This window comes from Zingiber officinale, chromosome 1A, assembly GCF_018446385.1.
Source record: "Zingiber officinale cultivar Zhangliang chromosome 1A, Zo_v1.1, whole genome shotgun sequence".
Classification (NCBI taxonomy): Eukaryota; Viridiplantae; Streptophyta; class Magnoliopsida; order Zingiberales; family Zingiberaceae; genus Zingiber; species Zingiber officinale.
Genome location: NC_055987.1, coordinates 131,317,201 through 131,323,200, shown reverse-complemented (window position 1 = coordinate 131,323,200; position 6,000 = coordinate 131,317,201).

The window sequence follows — 6,000 nt, the reverse complement described above, 5'->3', positions numbered from 1 at the left end:
AATCGATTGAAGGTGCCCAATCGATCGGCTGATCGATTGGGAAGCGTTCTGTGCCTGTGACAAAGGCTCCCAATTGATCGACCGATCGATTGGGTCACTGCTTGTTGCAACACAGTGCCAATCGATCGGCTGATCGATTGAACCACTGTTCAATCGATCGGTTGATCGATTGGCCTCCCTTTGACTTGCTTAAACCAAGTCTAGGGTCCCCAAATCCAACATCTGGTCAATCGTGACCTGTTGGAACCTCATGCCTTGCATCCAATCAACATTGACTTGCTAGGACTCCTTCTCCAAATGTCCGGTCAATCTCTTTGATCCACTTGGACTTTTCTCCTCGTGCCAAGTGTCCGGTCAACCTTGACCCACTTGGACTTCCACCAGATGTCCGATCACCCTTAACCCATCTGGATTTTCTCGTGCCAAGTATCCGGTCAATGTTTTGACCTACTTGGACTTCCACCAGATGTCCCGTCAACCTTGATCCATCTAGATTTCATCGTGCCAAGTATTCGGTCAATTCTTTGACCTACTTGGACTTCCACCACATGTCCGGTCAACCTTGACCCATCTGGATTTCCTCGTGCCAAGTATCCGGTCAATTCTTTGACCTACTTGGACCTTTCTCCTCGTGCTTGGCTTCACTCACCAGGACTTTCACCTGGCTTCATTCACCAGGATTTTTCCACTGCCCGGCTTCACTCACCGAGACTTTCACCTAGCTTCACTCACTAGGATTTTCACCTGGCTTCACTCACCAGGATTTCCCAACTACCTGGCTTCACTCACCGGGACTTTCAACTGTTTAACCTCTAGTTAGGACTTTCCCAGTCAAGTATCCAGTCAACCCTTTGACCTACTTGACTCTTCTCCACATCTAACTAATCAACATTGACCAGAGGAGAATTGTATCAACAATCTCCCCAATCGGACGATTGCATCTACAATCTCCATGTATTGTCAAACATCGAAACCCAAACATCAAGACTCAGGCTTGAGCCAACTCAAGTCTAGTCAACCTGGTCAACCTTGACCCAGGGGATATTACACCAACAATCTCCCCCTTTTTTAACATTTAGGAAACCCAAATTTAGAAGTTTTGAAGTTCAAAAATTTAATATTGAAACCAAACCTCAACCTAAACTTCTACTTAGTCTCCCTTAACCTATCCATTTGCATTTTCATCATGAAAACTCCCCCTAAATGTATACAAATGAGTGTCAAGGGGTTAGGAATGGTTACCTAGACTAAAAAATGGTTTAAAATATTGAAATCAGGCTTTCTCATCCAAAATAAGCATTCCCAATCGATTAAAGTTGGGTCTCAATCAATTGAAACCATTTCAATCGATCACCTGATCGATTCCTCGAGCTTCTGTTCGCAGAAATTGCCTCTGAATCGATCCACTGATCGATCCAAGAAGATTAAATCGATCGATTGATCGATCCAGCGAGGCTCTACTCTCGAAGAAACGCAGCTCAATCGATCGGCTGATCGATTGAGGCTTCCCAATCAATTTGTTGATCGATTGAGTTTCTGAAATTTTGAAATCCAATTTCAGCTGAATTTCAAAAATGCCCTAAAAATTCTAAAAATTTCTAAAATTCATGAAAACTCGTGTAGACATTACTTAGGGTATATACTATCATGAAAAAATAGTTTTCTATGAAAATACTTCCTATTTTCAAGGATTGACACAAACTTGAAAACTTATAAAAACTTCAATGTTTCTTTCAAGTTTGTATCTAACTTTTCAGTGATAATTACTATCAAAAGATAGCTTTTACCAAGGTTTTCCAAAGTGTATTTAAAATCATTTTCAAAACCAATATCCAACCATGTTCTTTGGGCTCAATGCATATGACTTGTACATTAGCTTTCCCAATGATTGGAAAATACATAACTATGTATTTTGATGTACCTAAAACTCACAAAGAATACACTAAACCAACATCTTGAGTTTTGTTCATCATCCTAGCATCTCACTTGTATCTAATATGTACTAAAACACATACAAGTCACCTTATAGTTCTTTGTAAGATGTAAGTTTGGTATTGACCTAAATTAAGGATCATGCATATCTAATGAGGCATTTTAATTTATGAACATCCACCTAGGATGTCACTTGTTAGTAAATGTCATTTGTCCTTAATTGTAAGGAATTAAAAATAATGCATGATGAGTTATGACATACATCAAAATGAATAATTTTTAAAAGAAAATTTGCTATAAATACATGATGTATGTATGACATGACATGATATTTTTATATTTTTCATAATAAAGCATGAATGCAAAATATGATGGCATGGCATATGATGGGCAAACAAATCATAGTAATTTAGCTTAAATAAAGTACCTAGATTATCTATCTAAGTATTCTTAATTCTTAGCTAACTCAAAATTGAAATCCTAGATTGCTCACCTTTTTCTTCAAGAAAATGCCAAAACCTAACTTGGCATTTCTTTACCTCTTGATTAATTGTGCCAATTTAAAGTTAAGCATATTTCTCAAATTCTTTTGGCACATTTTACTCTTCCAAAGAGTACTTATTTTAAATTAAGGCTTAGATTGACCCTTAACTTCCTAAGAAAAATACTCAAGTCCCAACTTGGTATTTCTTATGCTTTTCCCAATTGTGCCAATTTAAATTGAATTTCAATTCCTCAAGTTTTGACACATTTTACTCTTCCAAAGAGTAAATGATAATCCACTTCATTTTCAAAGGTTAACAATAACTTTGAAAGTGCTCTCCGAGTGTCAACTTCATCAAGGTTGGGTTAACTACCTTTCCAATTAGATTTGACATCTCTAACCCATCTAAGGGGTAGAGAAAATGCTCCTAGGAATCCAAAATCTATTAGTACTCCTTGGATGCTCTAGGTACTCACTAGGGATAACCTCCCTAGTTACCTTCCTAATGACCTTCCTAGGTTTCTTAGAAGCCTTGGTCATCTCCTCTAGGTCAACTCTAGGGATTGCTTCCCTTATGACCTTCTTAGTGACTTTCTTAGACTTCTTAGAAGTCTTAGTCACATTTGTAGTTGCAAAGATACTCCTAGGGATAACTTCCCTTGTATCCTTGACTTGACACCTAGACTTAGAGTTGGTTCCATAGCTATATAGAATCCTATGGTAAGAAGTTGCATCCTTCTTAGCCTTAGGTTTGTATCCCAAACCTCTATGGCCATTGGATGACTTTTGCACTCCTAGACCTAGGTTATGTTCATTTTACCCTTTTAAGATATTTTCCATCATTTTTAGGGTATTTTCCATTTTATCAAGCATTGACCTCAAGACTTGATTTTCTTTCCATAAATCCCTAGATTTTGATTTTTCATTTTGTCCTTGAGCATTTTTATTTTTAGGCCTATAACTAAAATCCTTAGAGTTATTATCTAAATTTTTATCTACCTTCCTAACCCTATGTGTGGTAATCTTGACATGAAGAGCCACATGATTTTCATTAATTCTATCATGCCTCCTATGTTTATGGTAAATAGCATTAAAAAATGATATAGGTTAGAACTAGCATGCCTTTTACCATGATTTAATGGGGTAGGCTCAATAAATGATACCTTGGGTTTTGCCTTGGAAGCTCCCCTGTGACTTGTGTTTTCTCCCTTAGGCTTGACTGACTTCTTCCCCTTTGGACATTGGCTCCGATAATATCCTTTTTGATTACACAAGAAGCACACAATGTGCTCCTTGCTCTTCTTTGTTGTGGGGGTGGTCGCCTTGGGCTTCTTCTTGCCCTTTAGTGTCGGTTGACTCTTTTTCTTGGTCAACTTTGGGCATTTTCTCTTATAGTACCCTTTTTCCCTACACTCAAAATATATAATATGATATTTATTATTAATAATTGAAACTTTTATACCTTCACATGTAGGGGAGGCACTTGATTCTTTTGATCTGGGTGTAGAGGCTTCTTCTTGATCCAGCAATGATGGTCCATGCTCCCCCTCAATCTAGAGGTGGAGGCTTCTTCCTCTTCATCCTCAGATGTTGAGGATCTCTCAACTTCCGAATCCTCATGCACATAAAATAAGGAGTACACTCTTTTGCCTTTATCTTTGTGTCCACTTGAGGATGGACTTTCCTCTTCTTCTTCCGATGTTGAGCACCTCTCAACGTCGGAGACATCTTTTTCTTTGTTTTGTTCCAATGAGTTACCCTCTTTGGATTTGTCTTGAATTGGTACAGTGGAGGGTTCTTCATGAAGCTTGGCCAATTTACTCCATAGCTCTTTGGTATCTTTAAATTCTCCAATTTGAGCCAAAATATTGCTTGGCAATAAATTGACCAATTGCTTGGTCACCTTGTCATTTGCTTCGCTCCTTTGAATTTGCTCTTGGCTCTATTTGCTCTTCTTGAGAATTTTTCCATTTGAGTTTGTTGGAGCTTCAAAGCCTTCCATTAGAGTAAACCATTGTTCTATCTCCATCATAAAGAAATTTTTGATTCTTGATTTCCAATAGTCGAAGCTCGTCATTTTGAATAGTGGAGGCACTATTTGTTGGGACCAAATATATAGCTAGAGGGGGGGTGAATAGCTCGGCGCACTCCTAGTGCTCTTCGTTGATTGTTTCTTCAATGATATGCAGCAGAAATACAAGAAACAAAACATACAACGCTAACGCGAAGGATTTACTTGGTATCCACCTCAAGAAGAGGTGACTAATCTAAGGATCCACACACTCACACACCCTCCACTAATAAAACACCGCTTGACGGTAACTACCGAAGGCGGAGAAGCCCTACAATACTCTCAATATAACAAGGAAGCAAGGGAAGACAAATACAAGAAATATCTTACAAGATATTCAGTGAAAACCCTAACCCTAGCTTCTTCCTCTTGTTGTAGTCACGTCTCTTGACTTGGATGTCTCTCCAAGATCCTTTAAGAACTGGCGGTGAGAGTGGAAAACACTGTGGAGAAGCTGCTATGAAGATTGGAGATGAATAATGCAAGTTCTGCCGAAGGAATCGCACGCCAATGGCTTTATCCAGCGCCAATGGTCGAATCCCGATCGATTGGATTGCTCCCAATCGATCAGAGAGGCTTTGGATTGATCCACCGATCGATCCAGAGCGTCTCTGTGCTCTCGGGAATTGCCTGGATCGATCAGCCGATCGATCCAGGGCTTATCGTGCGAAATCGCACCTCCCAATCGATCGCCCGATCGATTGGAGGCTCCCAATCGATCGGCTGATCGATTGGGAGGCTTTCTATTCGCGCGACACTTCTCCCCAATCGATCCACTGATCGATTAGGAGGAGGCTTGTCGCGGGGACTCGCCCAATCAATCGGCTAATCGATTGGGCATGAGCCAATCGATCTGCTGATCGATCCAGCTCATGATTTCGCCTAAAATCAAGTCCAAAGCCCCCTAGACCAACATTCGGTCATCCATGACTTGTTGGTCCATCATGCCTAGCATCCGGTCACCCTTGACCTGCTAAGACTCCCTTACCAAGTGTTCGGTCAATTCCTTTGACTCATTTGGACTTTTCTCCCCGTGCCAAGTGTCCGGTCATCTTTGACCCACTTGGACTCATCTCCACCAGGTGTCCGATCAACCTTGATCCACCTGGATTTCCCGTGCCAAGTATCCGGTCAATCCCTTTGACCTACTTGGACTTCCCAACACCAGATGTCTGATCAAACTTGATCCATCTGGATTTCCTGTGCCTGGCTTCACTCACCAGGACTTTCACCTAGCTTCACTCACTAGGATTTTCCTTCTGCCTAGCTTCACTCACTAGGACTTCTTATTTGCCTAGCTTCACTCACCAGGACTTTCACCTAGCTTCACTCACTAGGACTTCTCATTTGCCTGGCTTCACTCACCAGGACTTTCCATACTGCCTAGCTTCACTCACTAGGTCTTTCACCTGGCTTCACTCACCAGGATTTTCCTTCTGCGTAGCTTCACTCACTAGGACTTTCCTTCTGTCTGGCTTCACTCACTAGGACTTTCACCTAGCTTCACTCACTA